Genomic DNA, 22,207 nt, shown 5'->3' with positions numbered 1-22,207 from the left:
CTTCTACTTTAAAAATTCAATTTTGTAAACCGAGGTTTTTACCAGTATGATACTTCAATCTTGCATGCTTTATTCAAATGTACATTTTTAGTTGCTCCTAATTTCAACTTTAAACGTGTTCCTGAATTTTCTTAGAGTTGCATTTGGAACTTTTTATTGCAAAAGATTTAAAACCCTTAAAATTCAACATTTCTAAGCCATATTTTATATTCAAATATTTAAGCTTGATTCAGTAACTTGAAGTATAGTTTTTGTTTGGTTAAATATTTATAAATTATTTTTAGAAAGGAAATAATTATTAGCATTTGTAAATAGTAAAATTTATCCTTATACTCAATATATATTTTTTATTAAGTCAGAATCACTTTCAGACGACGTAATTGTTTTATGGAAATATAGAATTAGAAGTACTAATTTCTCAACATAAATTGTATAATGGGAAATTCTTATAATTTCTTATAATTTATTCCCGATTCCAGAAAAGTCATTACAGAAAATAATTATATAAATCAATAATTTTAAAATATATAAATATTTGATTTAAATTATAGATAAAATACAATCAAACTATTTATTAACCGTATTAAATTAACTTGTAACATTCTAATCTCATCAGTGATTTAACCTTGTCCGAAGCTATGATGTATAACGGGGTTCGACCGAGTAAAAGTTTTAGAAAAAAAAAATACAGGGAAACCCTTCAATAGCACTCACTTCCATAGCCCTTCCAAGAATTGAGGCCGTGCCGCAGGAAGGTGTAACAGGAGCTGCGCGGGGTCTGCGGTTGTCACTCAGGCGTGAATAAACAAAAGCGGAGCAGGCTATAATGAGTTAGTTACCACCCACCGTCGGCCTCAAAATCGGCGCTATAGAAGAGTTTCACTGTATTAAAGATGTTTTAATAATTGTATTATATGTATACCATCTGGGAAAGCTGGGAGTTAAAAATCCCAAATATGAGAGGCTGTAGCGAAACGATATACTCTTTAATTTGACATCAACGTCACGTTAGAAGTTCACGCGCTTCTCAGTGAGCATTTTAATGTCTTATCACAGAGATAAATTTGACATGACTGTGATAGTGAGGGAGCGATTAAAAGTAACATATGGGAGATGCGGTTGCGGTAACAGCGGGTCCTACAAATTAATTCGAATTATTTTGATTGAGCATTTCCGAGCATTGGCTGTCACTTTTATAAACTGTCAGACGTCCGATTCCAGGGAGACTATAGACTTATAGAGTATAGAGTAACGTGGGTTAACTTTGAAGGAAGTCCGGTATGGCATTTTAGCATTTAACCGTTCGAGACTTAGACAGTATATAATTTAGTCTAAGCGCTCGATTCGACTAAATTATACATATTGCGATCGCGATCAACGGGATTGACGCGTCAAGGCGAAACACTTGACCAATTTCAAATCGTCGATTTCGCCCTACAGTATCCAAAACTCTTCCTAGAAAATTGTCTCATCGAGGGGGAAAGCAACTTGGATAATTATTGATTTCAATCGCGCTGAGAAGCACGGGAATTAGGGTGAGTTGAAAATACAACATTTTTAAAAATTCAACATTGCTGGTGCTGAAAGCTGCTACGTATTGCTGAAAATAAAAAACTCTGATGAATTTTTGAAATCAAGGATAATCCTACGCAAAGAGCTCAACTATTTGTTATTTTGAGAATTAAATCAATTTCCCTGGGAGTACGAAAATTATGGTAAATTTTCTTTATGTACATTTTCTGCTGTTAACTGATAATAAAAATTATAATTTAAAAAATATTTCGATTGTCAAGGTTATAACTTTTCAAAAACAGGCTAATTTTAAAGCTATTAAAAAATTTCATAAATCAACATTTCATAATACTAAAAACAGGACATACAGATTTGCTTTAATTTTTTAACCATTGAAATTTCTTTAAATTTTTGTAATAACAAATTTTTTGACCTCATTGCGACACCATAGGACCATTTTTTATTTAAAAAGTCATTAGAGATCTTTATTTGTAATATCACATAGCAATGTTTCAACACTAGCCATTTTCGATTTTGAAGATTTCTTCAAAAATTCTTCAGCCAATCCTAATGGGGTTAACTCAATAAAATTAAAAATATGAAAATGTTTATATAATTAATTACAATTTTACCCCACATTATCTTCAAATTTATCCAGCATGAACAATAAGTTGTTTTAACCCATAAAAAAATATAAAAAATTATACAATTAATATATTTTTATTCTAATTAAATATAACAATTAACTTGTTAATTGAGGAATTTCTTAATAGTAGCTCGTTCAATAATTCCATGCTAGGTGATAGAAACTGGAAGTATTCTAAAAAATAAAAAGGTTTAATTTTTGAAGCAAAGCATTCAGAAAATAATAATTTCAAATTAAAAACTCATTAATATTCTACAGATGCACACTGAACAGTCAAGCTTGAAATTAATTAACCTTCAACTTGATTAAAAAATGGATATAAAAAAACAATTTTTATTTGTAAAGTATTTTATTTTAAAACGCATAAGAATATTATTTTATTTTGTACAAATTGTTAATGTAAGTTTCTGTCTTTAGAGTCACGTGAATTGAAACTAATTAAGTTTTTTCAAACGTTTCGGCACACAATGGTTGTCCTCAACAGTGAGTTTGATAAATATGTGAAATATGTGAAAAGTACATAACACCTTTTAAGTACGCAGTTTACCAATTGGAAGCATTATTCTTAAACTAATGTCTCAGTTGTGCAATTATAAAAATTACTTCATTTAAAATTTAAATTTTATTTAATGTTAATATAGAAACTATATTGATCAATCTTGTAGTATTCTTAAAACATTATTTTATTTTAACGAAGTACAATTGAGGAAAAAACAATATGAATGTTGTAGTAAAAGTTTAGTCAAGAATTTTTTATTTTATTTTAAAACATTTCAATCAAAAAAATCTTTACAAAATATTTTCTTCAATGACGTATATATGTCATTGAATATAAATATTTTTTAAATTAAATTAAATGCTTTTTTCTTGTTTCCGTAACAATCTGTTTGCATGAAAAATGACTGTAAACTCAATTATTTCTAGCAGAGAAATAATGTTAAGTAATGAATTTTTCGGTTATCGTGAGGAATTATGTCCGTGAAATTGAATTTTTGTAAATTTGAAAATCCTGTCGTATCAATAATAAATTTTAAAAACCCTGGTGCTTGTAGTCAATTATTGCACAGTAGGAAAATATACTTTACATAAATTTTGCTTTCCTCATCGACGAAAAAGTGATAAGAAAATTTTATTTTTATTTATTTTTTATCGCAGTAGTAAAAATACTATTTGTCATGAAACATTGCATTTAAAGAAGGATTAATTCGATAGTTTTTTTCTTTTAATTGCTTGCACATACATACAGAAACCATGGAGTTCTTAATTGTTTATTTAAATATATTGAATTTATATTTGTAATTTCCCTTTCCATTATAGATTTCAATCTTAATTTCTCTTTAATTTTAATTACAACAACTCATTTTTTAGAAGCTTTTTAATAATTCTATTCCTTACCTTTTGTAAATTGATTATAGGAAGCAACTGACGTGTATTACGCAATTTTCAGTAAAATTGGAAAAATAGTCCTACGGAAAATTCTATAACGATTGATAATTTGTTATTATTCAGGGAATTGATTAATTTGTACAACGAGCAACTATAAAAATAACTCTCTGTACTTATAATTTCTTAATAAAATAATTTTCATAAAAAAAGTAAAGAATAAAATTGTAACTAATTTTTGAAGGAATTATATGAGCTATTATTAAATAAAATTAAATGAAAATTACGGTTTTTTGCGAAGTGGAAAAAAATCAATTATGGAAATAACTATATTTTAATAGGCAATTAAGACCGCAGATTTTTTATTATTTACGTTTAAGCTTGTTTTCTAAAATTGATAGCAATAATCAATTGACTCATATAAATTTAATTGAATTTTATAAAACAAATTAAAGCTTGAGTAATTTTGAGCTTGACTCTACATCTAGAACATCCTTAAGGAATTTACAGTTCGAAAAATGGTTAACTTTCAAAAGTTGACAATTTTGATTGAAAATGATTTAAAGACTTAAGCAGTAAATGTAACAGGATACATTTTAAAATGAATATCTAAAAGACTTTCACGAGTTGCAATTAAAACTTCTCAAGTGAGATTGCAGAGGTTACTTGTTACTTATCATTAATAATTACCCCCCGAGCACCACTAAATAATCAGTGGCAAATTTTTAATTTCGTTTAACATAAATAGAATAATAAATCTGATGACTGAAATAAAAAAATAACAACTAAGAATCGAATGAAAAATCGAATTCAGTTTAATATTCTTGATTTAAATTGAGTAATTGACATCTCAAGAGTCTCTTTCTACCTCGCATCAAGTCACCGTCAATAAAAGATTCAAAACGATCCCCGATTTTTTTCTGCTTATCATCGAAGTGTTAAGCGTTCTCGGCTTGTGTGAAGTGCGCCGCAGGAAGAATCCTCTGACAGGCACATGACTATGAAAATATTGTACGGATAATGTTTACCAGAGAGAAAAATCCTCAACTGGACAAGCACTCTTGCCCGCGTTTATTGACTCGTAGAATTTGCACAGTTATTGTACTCAAAAGGTGTTTGCCCTTTGTTTGTTATTTTTCGTTGGTGGTCACCGGATAATCGAAACGTAAACTTGAGGTCCTTTCACGGAGAATTAAGGCCCATCGCATCGATCAGGTATCCGTCTTTTCTGTCACAATGATCCGTACAGGTTTCGGATGCCGAATCGAGCATGCAAGCAATCCGAGGACCACAAAAGAGCAAGTTTTGGCCACGCGATACTAAATCCTAAGCGCGTCCTTAATGTCCCCAAAAAGCTTATGAATCGTTTTGAAAATGGGACCTAACGCCGTGTGCGACCCCCTTTCGCAGGTATACCTCGATCGTGCAAGACGTTATTTGAACCGGGCTATTGTCGACTCGTTCTTCGGCACAATGGGGACAGCTGAAGGAACCGGCAAAACATTGAGACATATCTCTTGTTGTTCCTGTCAACCAGAGACCCTCCCATTGGACATTATTACGAAAACATTCGAATTCGAATCTCGTCGTCCCTGGCAAAAGGTACACATGGCATTGTCGATGGCTATTGCTATGGGAGTCCCATGTAATAATGCTGACGTTTTCACGATTTCATCCGCGAGATTCAATGGGGAATTATCGCAGGAAACACTCTCGGCTGGAGATTTTAGACCGGGTGATCATCTCCACACAGGATGCTCGGATTTCGTTTGAAAAATATTTAGGACCACCACCCTTGGCGATCAAGGTGTTACGTATGGCTCTCACAATGGGAGAGGAAAACGGAGAATGATCTATATCTATATCTTGTGTATACTGTAAAGTATAAATAATATATGCCGGAGGCTATACACAACTCTGGATTCCATTATAGTCCATTTTTTTCTTGCTCGGTGCTACATCAAAATGTCATATTTATCAGGCATTTTATCGGATTGACTTTTTATATGAAACTTTATTGACGTAATAGTGGGATTATCAGATGCTAGACTAGGATAAATTACTTTTTGTCATGCCTATTCTGTTTTTGTGAAGATGAAGGTCTTGCGTCGTGAGATTATGAAGGATAATCTAAAAACTACGTTTATAATTTTGGGAATTTTGGTACATCCTCCCTCCCTTTCGTTGACAATCGTTTTCGTGGTTATGACACCCCCCCCCCCCTCTCACCAGGAAATAACGCAGATTTTAGGTAAAAACCGATTTCACGTTTATAGTGATTTTTTGTTGTGTTTATAGCGAATCAACTTGCTAATATGTCTATATTGTCTACGACAATGTGGTGAATTATAAACTGCGATAATAAATCAGCAATTAAAATAAAAAAGTCATTTTTAGAGTAAATGTTGAAATGTGCCATATTGAATTTTCTGTGGTAGTTAATCCAGGTATAATTGATTTTTTAAACTAAGAAACATAGATTTAAAAAAAAATAACAGTTAGCCTTTTAATTATAAAAAATTTTACCTTATCAAAAAACAAAAAAACTTGTTTTCTACCAAATAGTTGATTTTTTCTACTAATTTATTGAACTTTAGGTTAGTGTGACGAATTTTCCATACAAAAAACAGCTGAATTATCAAATAAAAAATATGAAATTTGGATTGAAAAAGCTGTTATTGTGCCAAAAAATGTAAAGTTATAATAACAAAATACAAGAACTCTCAACCTAAAAGTTAAATTTTCAAATAAATTAGATTCGTTTTCAACAAACAAAAAAATGAATTTTCAACAAATTAGTTCGCGTTTTTCTTAAAACCGAACCATTTTCGACAAAAAATATAATATATAAATTTTCAATTACCAAAATAATTTTTCGACAAAAAAAACAGGAATTTTCTACAAAACAGTTCAATTTCCAACCAAAGAGATGAATTTAAAATGCATTTTTAAAAAAGTAGAATGTGGAAAGACGAATTTATAATAAAATTTAAAAATTCTCAACCAAAAAGTTCAATTTTTAAGAAAGAATTTTTTTTTTTAAATTAAGAAACTAGTTCATCTTTAAAACATAGTGGTTAAATTTTTTAACAAAAAGATTAATTTTTTTTCCAAAAAAATGAATTTTTAAACAAATTCAAGAATTCTTAACCAAAAAGTTGAATTTTCAACTAAAAAAGTCGATTTTTTTTATCAAAACGATGATTTAAAAAAAAAAGAAGATTCATTATTGAACAAAAACTATTATTTTCTTTCGAAAAATCAACGAATTTTTAATCAAATTCAACAATTTTTAACCAAAATCTTAAATTTTCAGCTGAAGAATATTTTTTATAAACAAAAATTTGATTTGCTACCAAAAAAGACGAATTTTCAATTAAATTAAAAATTTTGTTAACCAAAACGTTAAAATTTTAAGAAGGAAAGAAATTTTTTTTAATTTTAAAGAAAGTTGCTTATATTGAAAACCTAAATGTTAAATTTTTAACCAAGAAGATTAATTTCCTTTAAAAAAAAATGAATTTTTGGCATAATTCGAGAATTCTCGACCAAAAAGTTGAATGCTTAACTGAAAAAGTCGAATTTTTTAACAAAAGATTAATTTACTACGAATTTTCAATGAAATTAAAAAATTCTGTGCAAAAAAAAATTCGCTCGCAAATTTGAGCGCGATTAAGGCGTGTGACGGTTAAATCTCACGCTTCACGCTCGATAATGGGTTACCGCGCGCTTCGCGCTCGGACATAATTACACCTCGCATTTCGCGCTTGGATATTTGGTCTTTGCATTTGGAATACTTGAATTACACTTTAGCAAAAAGATCTCTTTTAGATGAGAGCATTATTATGCGTTTTCATATTATGAATTATCTACCTGATCCTCATCGTGACACTCCCGTCGCGCGCTCGATTTTCGATGTACATTTGTAAACAGGTTTTGATCAATATATTTTCTCGTGAGTGATTCTTATCGAAATTGTAGATCTTTTTTGGGATTACAATTTCTGTTAATTTGTCTTCTTTCGTGTCCTGCATAGTTTGATCAGAAAATGGAATTTTTTATTTTTCATTATTTTTTGTGCAATCGAAATATGAATTTTCTATTTTTCAAGAAAATCCAAAAATCTGTTACGATAATCTTGTAGGGCTTTCAAAAACAAATGTTTTTCTTTTCTCGACTTTTTTTCATAACGTGCGTTTTTTGGCTTAAAGTTTTGATTTTCGGTTAATTAAATTTTTTTTGAAAATGCTATAACTCTGAGAATTTTCTTTTTATCGAAAAAAGTCATAAAGATAAATTGTTTGTTCTTTTTAATATTATAAATATCCGTACATAGAATTTTGAAATTCAGAAAAAAGTGTTCTCAAAAATTTTCAAAATGCGCTCACTTTTTGAATTTTTATCAAAAATGGCTGGTTAATGTACTTGTTCTTTCTTTTAAGACCTACAAAAAGTGTGCTAAAGATGGATTTGATTCGTTCATTTTTTCGAGAGTTATCGTGTTTTCGGACGGACGGCCGGACGGACAGACAGACAGGCGCCATCGTGAAAACTTAATTTTCAGATTCAGGGGGTTTCGAAACGTGGAGATCCGTTGAGAAAGTGTGATGTCAAATTTCTGACTATTCTAATACTTTCTCAAACATAAATGACGAGAATGTAAAAAGATGAATTTTTAAACGAAGCGATTGATGCGCTACAAAAAAAAATTTTAATAAAATTTATGAATTCTCAACCAAAATGCCAACTCTACTCGTTACCAACCTTAGATTTTGTGCCCCCCCCCCCTATTCATGGTAGTATCTTAATTTATGAACGATCCCTAAGCTGCTATCAAGTTTCGACTTAATTTAGTGTGTGATATATTTACAACAAGAACCTATAAAATGTATGGTTCTGAAAAAATCGAATTTGGTTAATATAGCAAATAATGTAATTATTATGTCACTGACAATATTTTATAAATACTGATATTATCAAATAACCAGCTGCAGGGATGTATAATCTGAATAAAAAAATTTATTTTTGATATCTCTTTATTTTATGTTTATCGCAATATCCAGGTGCGGCATAAAATAAATTATTTACTAGAGATTACAAACTAGATCTAAAATACGGGCATCTCTTGCAGCTGGTGACCGAATATGGTGGCATAATCGGATGGAATAAGTTGGAATTCAGACCACCGTTCGAGTTGCATAGGCACTGAGGATTATACACTACCGAGGTGGGTGTACATATACTGTATGCAATTCAACTTGCAATTTCCTGTGAATACGTCAGGAGACTAGTAAGCTCAACGTAGCGAGTTTATGTCGATGCAGCGTTCAAGATTTTCGAGATAATATTTGTCAAATGGGAGGATATTCCTTAGCTATTGCGAAAATTAATTAGAATAGATGGATCCAAGGATTGGTAATATTAATGTCCAAGATGTATTGGGTCATTTCACGTCAAGCGGATCACTAGCACCCTCAAGATTTGGTTTGACCAATCAAAACGAATAAAAGCGCAGATTGATCTGCTTGACACGTAATTTCGAAAATAATGTGGCATTTTGAAAAATTTTAAATGGTGGATTCAATATGGCGCCTTAAAAATGTGTTTTTCCCAGTACATTCGTAAAAAAAACGGTAGACAAAATGTTTACCCTTTTCGAATATTCCTCAAAAATATATATATCACCATTTTTGGAATCTCTAATGAACCTGAGATCATAAATTTAAAATTCAAAATGGTGGATTCAAAATGCCAGTTGTGTACTCCGGATTTTATTAAAAATCCTTCAATTGAATTGAAAAACCATACTCGGGGTTTCTTGGGGCCGCTGATAACGAATCTGATTTAAGAAATTCAATATTCAAAATGGCGATCGTGTGTGATTATTTTTTACATTCTCATCATAGAAGGTATTAGATTTGTGTAAAATTTGACCCCCCGCCCAGTATTGGTCAAATGTCCACGTTTTGAGAGTCCCTGAATCCGAAAAACAGGTCTTTACGAATATGTTTGTCTGACTGTGTGTATGTCTGCATGTATGAATGTCTTCCAAGATTAAAAAATTGTCTGTACAAGTATTTGTTGTATTCAAAAAGATAAACAATTTATCCTAATGACTGTTTTTCACAAAACTAAAAAATTACCAGAGGTATAGCCTTTACAAAATTAAAAAGAAACACGAAAATGAATACTTTAAGCTAAGTCTGGGTCACTGAGATTAGGGATATAAGTTTGAAGTTAAAAAATATACAATTTATTATCATGACTTTTTTCGATAAAAAGAAAATTATCAGAGTCATAGCGATTTCGAAATTCAAAAAAACAAACGAAAATGAACATTTTAAGCCAAATAGCGTATGATACGAAAAAAAGTCGAAAAAAGAAAAACTTTGCTTTTTGCAAACTTTACAAGAATATTATAAAAACTTTTTGAATTTTCTTAACAAATCTAAAAGTCAAATTTTGACCGCTCGAAATATAATAAAAAAAATTTTCATTTTGTGGTCCACCTACGCAAGATACGAAAATATATTAATGGAAAAAAATTGTACAAGCAAAAAAACGTCTGCAAATTCGCCATGAATCACTTTTTGATTCGATGTGTAGTATTTGTTTTAATCCAAAAAGAGATACAAATATGTTATTAATAATTTTTTTACAAGACGCGTAGATTTTTTTAATCGTAAAAAATGAGTTCACAAATATACAAATAAAGTTTTTGGACCAGAAGACACAACGCACGATAAAGTGTTTGGTAAAAAATTGTTTTTAAATTACATCTGAAACTTTGCTTTTATTCCTTTTTTTTCTCACGAGACATGTGATGATAATGTGTTCCTTAAAGCCGAAAGAGCTTTAACAAAAGAGAATTTGAGCGCCCTATTTAAAAACAATTAAAATCACCTTCTAGTGGCCATGATCACCTCTCACTCACTATATAGTAATGTTACATGTTCATATAAATTGTTTTTTACGACTCTAAAAATAATTTAAATACTTTAAACGACATCCTTTTAAGTGGAATAGATAATTGATACTTGATTTAAACCATTTTCTTCACATATCTCCTTAAATATGCTTAACGAAATAAAATATTAAGAAAACATTCTTATTCTAATAAGCCGTATTTTTAAAAAGTTTTTATAATTTTGCGCTATGATCTGTCGTATATATACGAGAACCATTTATTTATCTATGAAAGGTAGGTTAATTTCACGTGGTTCATTTTTAACAAAAAAAGAATGAAAAACTCTCAAAAGCAAGATGAGATTGGGACTTTTTATTTATTTTTTGAACACTCCTTGTCTATGGATACCCATAGTCTAAATTCACTCATCATAGATAAAAAATAAATAAAATAAAAACTTGTATTTGTATTTGAGACAGCTACACATTTTATGGCATCGATTTACCGTTTTCTTAAATTAATGAAAACTTACTTTTTATAAATTGAGAAACTATTAGTGTTAACTTTCAGACAATTGCGATGAATAAGCAATTTAGATTGCTCGCGTAAAGAAATGGTTTTTATAAAATATCAAGTTATCACATCATAAGAATGTAAATTTTCCACATTCGTTGTCAAGAAGATTTTTTGGTTCTATAATGTCTTCACATAGGGATCGGTTCTAAATAAAAAAATTTTACTTAAACTTCCAAAATAAAAAAATCTAAACTAAAGCTAAAGCGTTAAATCTTTAATGTTGCACGATATTAAAAGTAAAAAGTTTCAACATTAAGCAAATCATATTTTTTCAGATTTTATATTGAATGCCTACAAAATTGTTTTTTACTCTAAAAAAATCTTGAAGATATTTTTGGCAAACCCTTTTTTTGAAATAATGCTTAGCTATGACTGTTGTAGCTTTGTTTTTTTTCAATAGATCTTTTATTTCTCCTAATTATTGTATGCAGAGGTCTGCTGGTTTGACGAATATTTTTGTATATAATAATGTCGTTATAATATTTAGTTACTTTAATTTTTAATAAATCAGATAGATAGCCATTTTTTACTTATTCTGCTGTTATCTTTGTGGAATCTAACAGCCAGTTTTGTAGCTCTATCGACGAAGGCATTTATAATGTTCATTTTATGATAAATTAGATGACAAGAGTCGAAGTTCAAAAGTCTACCTGAAAATATAAGTTTGAGATACTACAGTTAGTTATATTAATATTGTTTTTGATTTGTAATGCTGAATCCAGAGTCCATTTTATCATCTTAAACCAGTTCTATGGTTTTAAGTTTTGGATCAACAGTAATACATTTTTGCATAAAATTATTAACTTTATTTTGCAGTAGGCAAATGAAAGTAATATCGACACAGAGAATATAAAGAAAGTGCATGGCTATTTAAGAGATTCTAAGATTGTGTTTTTGATTTCTTCTATGAAAATGTGAGCATTGAACTGATAATATAAGATGATTTTAAGTCTATTTTTAGAGTTTTATCAAAGTCTTCCTTCGAAAAAAAATTGTTGAAAAATTTAGTTTCTTGGGACATACATTATAAATTTTGTTTTTGAAATCCCAACTATCTTTGATATAATATTCAGTTTTTCCCCAAAACTGTTACAAAAACTTTGCTAGAGAACTGGAAATAAATGAAAATGGTAAACTCAGGAAAAAGGGGAAAATATATTTGTTAGGGTTTGGACTAATGAAATTCTATAATCGTAAATATGGTACTTCCTGATTCATAGCTTGTCGATACATAAATAACGGAAAGCGTGGACGAAATAGCGAATAAATATTTTTTAGTTTCAAATAACATTTAATGGAATCATTGTGATTCGTATATTGTTAAAATATACGAAGTGCACGTTCGAATCATTCTGATGGAACAATACGTACAATTTTACATTCGATATGTATATAAATAAAACTGGTTACCGATGGATATTATGTTTTTGACATTTAAAATCACATCATGAAAGCAAGTCTTTATAAAATGCAATGTAGGTCATTACGTGTATTGAACAAATATTAAAATTTGTGATCTGTTTTGGTAACTGAAATCAGCAAGCGGATTAAGTTTTAAGCTGCTACTTTCAGAAATAAATTGACTGATGTTGGGGTATTACGAAAATTTGTTTAATTAAAAATAAAAATTATGCTAACTATATAAAAGTATACGCTCCATATCAGGGAGTGAATGTAGTCCACAGAAACTCAAATAGAAAAATGCAAATTATAACAGGAGAATTTTAATATTTCAAAACAAAAATTTCCACTTTTTAATTATTTTCACATTTTCATTTTCCGTGTAGGAATCGAGTCAAGGATGCGGCCGGGTCCCAGCCGGATAGCCCCGCCTTAAGCCGGGCGTTGGTTGGGGAATCCGGTCGGGATCCGGCTAAAAACGTCACGGTAAACTGGTCGGGTCCCGGCTTCAATACCGGTTGGGATCCGGTCGGGTATTCCGGCCAAAAAGCGGTTAAGAAATCTTGCTTCAGGCGAGAAATTGTTAACTTGTTTTGTCTTTTAAGGCTCATCGTAAGATTACGGTGAACTTTAAAAGTTAAATCAAGTGAACCAATTACAGTAAGAAAATTGGAGTAGAATTTTATTATCTGATGAAAGAATCTCATAGCAATTTGGAAGCCGCGTGGTGATTTAAGGTTGGGAAGGAAGAAAGTAAAGACTGTATGCACAAGACTATATTTTAATTAAAAATAATAATTATTCGCGCTTTAAGTGGGGGTTTCAAACTAATTACTGAAATAAGGTTGATTTTAACCACGAGTCTCGATTTTATTTGCGAACTTCGAAGAGCCGACGCGACGTGAGTGCAAGGAGCATTCTCGTTCCAGGTGCGAAACTGAAAATTACTGAGTGTCTATGCAGACGACAGACACAGCGGGCGCTATATAAGGCGGTAAATTTAAAATTGTACAGGCTAAACATTTTCCGAATATAGAGAAGTTTATAACAATTGTATCATTTCTGTTGTTGCACATAGCAGAATCGATAACAATTTAATTTAAAATGTTAAATTATTCGAAAAAATTTGAAAAAGCTTATTTTTGTTTCACTGATCTAATAAACCTTTAAATTATAATTTTCAGATAATCATTCATCTAGCATCCATAATTACGTCTTTGATATTATCACAACTCTTAAAAAATGTGTAATTTCTAAAAAAAACATTAAACTGACCAGTGTCCAGCCGGCTCATGACTATGGGATATAACCAGGGTTGGTTCGGCCAGTAACCGGCCGGCCCTGCACTAAGTGATTTGAGAAAAATGTAGCCCGACCAGCTCTCGTCCGGTTCCTGTCCATGAAACCAAGCCAGGTGTAGCCCGGCCGGGGTCCGACCAGAAACCTTGTTGCATTAGGGTCAGCCGGGGAAATTTCTACATGGGTTCAATAGGAAGGTATTGTTTTCATGTGATAATTGGAATTATCCGATTGGATTTCCCTTTATTACACTATTGTAAAGCCAAGAAGAAATTATAAGTTCTTTAATCTGCCATTTTAACGGACGGTTGTAACTTTGTCTATCAAAAATGCTTTTTCAAAAATCAAAATTTTAATTTTCAAGAAAAGCTATACGAGATATAAAAAATCGTTGAAAATGGAAATTGTTCATCTAAAAGGGCTTACAATTTTTCTTTAACTCATTCTTTGATAAAAAGCATAGTTTTTGTTTTCATCATAAAATTGTAATGAAAATAAAAAATTCAATTTTACGGTTCAACTATGTGATATACGAAAAATAATATTAACAAGAAAACATATCCATTTCCCACCAAAACTATGCGAGATCATACAAATTGGAGGTAATGAAATTTTTCATACTAAAAAGATCTTCAAATTTGGTGAAGTATATTTTTGGAAAGCATGCACAGTTTTAGTTTTTATCGTAAAAAATTTGATAAAGCCGAAGAAGCTTTAACAACATCGAAACTCAAAATCACTAAATTACAGTTGTCAATCATTTAACTTTTAATTTTGTAAGGTATATGCAGGAGGCAGATTATAACAAATATATTTTTACTGGAACCTAAATAGGCTGTGGAAATTACTGCAATATTATCCGTCACACTGAAATATTAAAAGTAATCTAATTTTACTGTAGACATACATAACATTTTCAAATTTCCTGCTATATAAGATTATTAATCAGAGCCAAACAGATGAATGCTACGTGAGTCGTATTTTTTCACGACCCAGGATATTATAAACATCACGATTTACTTTTCAGATGGTCTTACAGTTTCATAAAACATTTATTTCGAATAAACTATCGTACATCACTCAGCGGGTTATACAGGTCCTCCCGCAAAGCTTAATTTTTTTTCAAACACTGATTTCTCCATAAGGACTAGTCAAATACTCCTTGTGATATTATATACTGTTAAAATTTGTGGAAATCCCTTTATTTTCTTTGAGATACCATGAAATATTTTTAAATTTTCGAAATCGCTCGAAATGATTTGAAAATCCGTAAAATCTTTTGAAACCTTTTGAAATCCTCTAAAACCTGAAAAATCACGTTATATCCTTCGGCATTCTATAAAATCATTGAAACCTCTTTAAATCTCCTAAAAGCCATTAAAGTTCCTTTAAATCTTTTGATATCTTTTTAAATCTGATGAAATCGATCAAAGTCTTCCAAATATAATTCAAATCCTCAAAACCTTTTAAAAACTCATAAAAAATATGGAGATCTCGTTAAATTCCGTAAAAATTTGGTTATTATTTTGTGTTCCATCGAAGTTCTTTAAAATCCCTTTACTTGAAAACTGTTGAAATCCTTCCGAATCACGGGAAATCTTTCAAATCTTTTAAAATCTCGTTTGCAATGAAAATAATTTATATATTGAGTACACATCATTAAAAAGTTGGGGGGTGTCAGGTGGCGAATAATTTGCAAAATCTTCCTTACCTAATTAATGTACATTCTTTCAAAATAATAAAATGTATAAGGGGGTCAGTTCTTAGAATAAAAATAAAGCAAAGTTTGATTTATTTTACAAAAATCTAAAAATCTTTATCAAATTATTTTTGAATCAGACGCATAGTTTTAGTCTTAATCACAAAAGATGTTATTAAAAAGAAAAAATTCCATTTTTCCATCAAAATATACAAGATGTAAGAAACTGTTATTAAAAGAAATTATATTCATCCTCAAATTCTACAATTTTCATAAACAGTATTTTTTGGTAAGACTCATACAGTTTCTTTTAATCGTGAAGAAATAAAAATTGTAATGCTTGAAAAAATAGCACAAGATATAATAAAATGTTCCACTTCATAATATTTCTCCTGAAATGGATCGAAAAATCAGCTTGTAAATATTTTTGATAAGAAATGCAATTTTCGTTTTAGCGTGAAAAATGCCATTAAAAGTAAGAAAATATATTAAATGAAAAAACGATACAAGACGTACTTAATTTGAGTTTGATGTGCGACATACATGACGAGAATCTATTCGTTAAAGCAAAAAGAGCTTTAAAACAAGAGAATTCATAATTCCCAAACGAAAATCTTTAAATTTTAATTTTTAAGGGTTTGTACACAAAACTGGCGGAAGCACAATGGCTGAGCGCGAAGCGCGTCATCCAACAGACGCGCGCGAAGAAAATGCATCCCCGCAGCGAGTAGTTTTTTTGTAAATAAATACCGTCCAAGCCTTTTTATAGTTTGGACATCAGTTTCGTAGTCCTATCGCTTTGAAATCTTTGTTCTGACTTCTCTCTCTGGATTTTTGCCTTCACGGAGGGTCCAACTAAGTTTTATTGTGCCGAGAAATTGAACTGGAAAAAGGGCGAGAATGAAAAATGACAATGTGCCACGAGACTGATACTTTCCGTGTCGACTCACGACGATCCGGCAGGTGGGTCTCGGCATTAAAAGCCGTTAAATACTGCCTGAGACGTGGTTGTATGTCCCAATGATTCAGTATTTATTCACAAAGCGGTGGAGATTGGCTTTCAGGGTCCCACCCGCGGTTTGCACTACAGGAGGTTCCGTTTTTCTAGCGACAGGCGCGCTGCTCAAGAACCGCGTGGCTTCTGACTACACCCGATGCGTTGACATCCACAGCGCAGAGCCATTTATCCATCAAGAAAGCGAGAAAAATCTCTGATCCTACTTTACACGCCAATTTTCTGCTGTCCGACTACTGACCCACTGACGGACATTTTCGAGTAAATGGACTGTCGTTGAATGCTCGCTACGATTTGGATATTAACAGGTAGCCTAGAATCCTAGATAATTGGCTTGTGCTTGGAAAGGAAAAATGAAAGCGGAACTGATCACCCCATGCCAGTGAGAGCGAAGCTAAATTGAGAGCCCTTAGATTTTAAGGGTCATCTTTTTTTCATCAGTGGGTTTGACGTCCACTCTTAACTGTTTGGAAATTTCATTTATTACATCTGAAAGGTGTTACTGATTTGAATGAATCCAATTGTTTATAAGTATCAACCGACGGGATAATTTCGGATATGTGGGTTATATTCGGACATTCCTAAATTAATAGTTGCAATTACTTAAGGTGGTTTCAACCAGAAACTAGAACCAGTTAATTGCTAAGCTGATTCCAGATTCTGGTCCAAACCACCATCAGTAATTTAAACTATCAATTTAGGAATATCCGAATTTACCCCACATGTCCGAAATTAACCCGTTTGGGGATATTTGAAAGATATTCATAGGTTTTAAAAAAATTCCAAAAATTATTTAAAATTTGAAAAGATATTAATTTTTTTTAACAAAGTATAGATTATTAAAGATTTTGGAAGAATAAAGTTTTGAAATAAATCAAAATAATAAAAAAAAATGTTCTTGATATACCTTGAGAAATTAAAAATGATTTTTTATTTTGAAAAATTAATTATAAGAGAAGATTTGAAAAGATTGTTGAACATTTCAAAATATTCAGAAAATCATTTGAAAAGATTTTAAACATTTTTTCATTGTGCAGAATTTTTAAAAAATTTAAGAAATAATTAAAAGTTAAAAAAATTAAAACATAATGTAGATTATTCAATATTTCGGAAAAAGTGTCTGAGATTTAAAGAATTTTGAAAGGTATCCAGAAAATAAAAAACTTTTCTTGCGATTCCTGGGGAAAGTTTTATTAATTTATTTTTGTCGAAAAACTAATTTTCAGAAATTTAAAGCAATTATAAATGATTTCTAAAAACTCTGAAGAAAATCCTTTGGATTTTCGGGCGATTTTTAAATTTTCAAAGATTTTTGAAGATTTTAAGAATAATTTACGTTAGTTTAAAATATGTTTGATAGTTTATTTCTTTTATTAGAAATTTTATATTATTTGGTTAAAAATTTGTCTTTTTTAGATGAATTGCACTATTTTTTATTTTAAAATAGATCTTTTGTTTTTTAAATATAAAATATTAAATTTTTCGTTTAGAGTTTATCTTTTTTGTTAAAAATGCACTTACTTGATTAAAGGCCTAAAGTTAAATAGTTTATTAAAAATTAATTTCTTTGGATAAAGATTCATCATTTTAGTAAAAAATTCGTCTCTTCGGTTGGAAATGTAACTTTCGATAAAAATTCGCCATTTTTGTTAGAAAATTTATCTTTTTCGTAGAAAATTCATCTATTTGGTTTGAATATAACTTACTTTCTTTGAAACTTCATATTTTCAGGTCAAAAAAAATTAAATTTTTTGGGCAAAACTCCTCTCGAAATTCGTCTTTTTTGGTTAAATTTAACCATTTTTGATTAAACATTAAAATATTCTTTATTTTAAATTAAAACTATGACATTTTTGGGAGACTTCGTATCTATTTCATATCTCTTCATTGAAAATGTAACTTTTTTTAATTCGTGTATTTTATTGCATATTCGTCTTTTTGGCAGAAAATTAATCTTCTTGGCTAAAAATTTATATTTTTTGTTGAGAGGCATTTTTTGGGGGAAAATTCTATTACTTGCTTAAAAGATCACCTAGTTTATTCAAAATTTATTTTTTAAGTCGATGATTAATCATTTTTTACAGTGCATTTCTCTGGTTAAAAATGTATAACTATTTGATTGAAAATTGGCCTTTTTTAGTCAAAAAAATAATCTTCTTGGTATTGTAAAATATTATCTATAGTCCTAATTAGCAGAGCTGACAAACTTTATTTTTAATTTTATTTTGTGCGAATTAATTGGTGGGTAACTTTACCCTCTCTCATGAGTGATTTCACCCCGTTTCATGGTATAAAAAATTCATCTATTTGGTGTCCTTTGTCCAAAAATTAAATTTGTTGTTGTTATTTTTTACGATTTAAACAAAAACTACGCATTATATCAAGAAATTATTTAAAACAAATATATAGCTCTTTATTGGGTGAAAAACTTTTGTCTGCTTATGTTTTTTGTAGCGTTTTTGGTTTATTTAAATATTCAATTTCTTTATTTTCAATATTTTTTCGTTACGAATAAACTTGAAACTACGCATTCTATGAAAAAGTGATTAGTGACAAGCAAAATGGAGTTTTTGATTTTTCATTATATTTTATGGGTTAAAAATTTGAATTTTTGAATTTTAAAGAAAATCTGAAAAATTATTATAATAATCTTTTAGGGCTTTCAAGAATGAACGTTTTTATTTATTTTTATTTTTCCATACCGTGTGTTGTTTGGCTTACAATTTTCATATTCGTTTTTTTTCCATTTGAAAATGCTAGAACTCTGATAATTTTTTTTTTAGGAAAAAAAGTTTGTGAGAATTAATCTTTTTATTTTCCGAGTCCTGCGGAAATTCGTACATATAATTTTTTAATCTTAAGAAAAAACATTTTGTTTAAATGCCAAAGGTAAATTTAATCTGATCAATTTTTCGAAAGTTATCGTTCCTAGTGCCCACTGCGACTACAGACAGACAGATACCTTCTTAAAAATAATTTTTGCTGACTCAGGGTGTGATTAAGATGTGATCGTAAAAAATCGAATGTCAAGTTACTTTGAAGCTCGTTCTTTTGATCTCATCCCACTTAGAAAAAAAACCGACAATGCTCGTACTTCTGAATGAAATAAATTTCCGGAGAAATCCAGAACGAAAAAAGCTGAAGAACTGTGTGACATCCAATCCGTTTCTTCAAATCCCCAATTATCACCCCTTCGTGAATTTTTTCTTCTTATTTATAGCAACCTGATGACAATAGGTGCCGAAAATTCCGAGAGGTTCTTCTTCTCCCAGAATAAAGTTTCCCAGAGTGTCTAGGACGGATCCGAGGATGGATCCTCTAATCAAGCACCTGGGTTGAAACTCGAAATGACGCAAGATCTATCGTCATCGCATCGCACCGGTGAGCTGTAAATCGAGCTGGTTTTGCGAGCGGTGAGAAAACGTTTCGAGGACAGTCGTATAATTTACCTTCTGTGTGAGTTTCGGGGTAACTCTTTGGACCTTTGGTACCGGTTTGACGTCAATGTCGCGCTTTGGAATAGGGCCGTGGGCGCGGCATTGTTTTTGTTCAGTCTCTGAAGAGACACACTTGAAAGGCACACATTCGGCTCAATTCGGCTACACTGGCTACAGAATCACCAAATGGGTCGGAATGTAGGAATGTGCAGCACATGTCGACGTCCGCGATTTATTTGGCGTCAATGTTAAAGGCGTCAAGTGCTATTGGCGCGGCACTCGCGGCAGCTCACTCGAATTTGAAATCGTCCGTGAGCCGTGAGCGTAAGGTACGGTCGAATGGAATTTAAATTGTGGGACCAATTCACAAAAGGATCAGAGTTAAACGTTTTGATCCTCCTGAGAACATCTCGAATTAAATCTATACTAAACTAGTTTATTTCAATTTCGAATATTCAATTAAACCTTTATAGTAGGTTTCAGTATTCTGAGAATCTGACAAAGGTCTAATTCAAATTTTTATTGAGAATACCTTTTAGGGTAATTTCTTCTTTAAAATTGAAAAACACTTGCCTGTGGTGGGTTCGCAGAATAAATAATTTTAAATAAAGTGACAACAATTTAAACTGTTTGAAATTGGAAGATTTATTCGTTGACAAATTTCTTTAATTGCAAATGTTTAAAATTTCAGAGCGCCGAGTTTTTAGTTTTAATTACTGGGATTTCAATTTTTGTATTCTTAAACCGATTACCGTGTCGCTTCTGTTTACTTAAGTTAACCGTATTGGGGGTCAAACTAATCTGGTTTCTTGCAAATGTAGTAAATATCATGCATAACAAATTCTAGAAAAAATGATGGATCACTTTTCAACCTTCTACTTTGTGATAAAATTATGGAATTTGATATTTGTTAAATCAGAATAATAATTAATTTACAATGAACAAACAAACTCGTGATGGTTCCATTTTTTTTTGGTCAAATTAACCCCTCGATACGGGAATCGGGTTAAGTTTTAATTTTGCCATTTGAATGCAAATTTTTAATATTACTGACTAATCCTCGAAACGTCTGACTCGTTTCAGGCAATTAGAAAAAACCAAACCCGGAATATTAAATTTGAAACATTTTTTTCAATTTTACACTTCAGCAATGGAAATAATAAAATAGTTGTATTTAGTAAATATTATAATGCAAAATAGGAGTCTTTAAGATATTTTTTGCCACGAACTATAATTAGAAATAGTAAAATTGAAGAAATTTCATGAAAAATGGTGTTCAGAGTTCAAATGAAGCATGTTAAATGATAAATTAAGCTTTTTACTGAAAAATAAACAATTGTCTAATTTAAAGTAGATCATTTCTTATACTTTGTATAAATAATAATTATCAATTTATTATTTGATTACCATGTTTGATTTTTCATGATTTTTTTTTATATAGTGATTACGAGTCTCAGAGGCAAATAATAATATATATTTTTTGATTAAAAATATTATTAATTGGGTTAAAATCAAATTAATTTGTGAAAATTCAACAAGTTTGTTAAAAAGTTCTACATTTTGGTTATAAATTCAACAATTTGGCTGACATTTTTTTTCTTGACTAAAAAATGTATTTTGGTTGAAAATTCATCTCTTTCTGTAAAAAAAGTTTGGGGTAAAAATTAACTTTCTTGTTGAAAATTCAACTGCTTTGTAGCAAATTTTATTTTGGGCTTAAAAATTCAACAATTTGGTAGAAAATTTAACTGCTTGGTCAAAAATTGATGTACTTTGTTAAAAATTGATCTTTTTGGTAAAAAATCAATTTTTTCGTTAAAAATTTAAATACTTTGGTAAGAATTAGTGTTTTTTATTGGAGAATTCAAATATGTACTTTATTAAAATCTCGTTTTTTTTTGGTTAAATACAAATGTTTTTTTTTTATTTCAAGTATGAGTACTGACGTGTACGTAAACTTTTTTTATGCTCGAGTGATGTTACACATTAAAATTAATTTGAATTAAATAGTAACATTTGTTTGTATTTAGGCAATCCTTACATATTTAGGCACATTTGCTATACTAGATGATTTTAAGTTTAGCAATAATTGCATGTGTTATTTTTACTGTGAAATTCAAATTTTAAAAATCATAAACAAATTTTGGAATTTTATATAATTTGAAATTTAATAAAAATGTCTATCATAATCGACCTACTCCCAAAAACAATTTTCAACAAAATAGTTAAATTTTAAATCGAAAAGATGAATTTTCAACTGAAATTATGAAATATTCAACTGGATTAGTTGAATTTTCAACCAAAAAGATAAATTGATCAATAATATTATAAA

Source organism: Belonocnema kinseyi, chromosome 7 (assembly GCF_010883055.1).
Source record: "Belonocnema kinseyi isolate 2016_QV_RU_SX_M_011 chromosome 7, B_treatae_v1, whole genome shotgun sequence".
In the NCBI taxonomy this organism is placed as follows: Eukaryota; Metazoa; Arthropoda; class Insecta; order Hymenoptera; family Cynipidae; genus Belonocnema; species Belonocnema kinseyi.
This window is presented reverse-complemented; position numbering follows the sequence as displayed.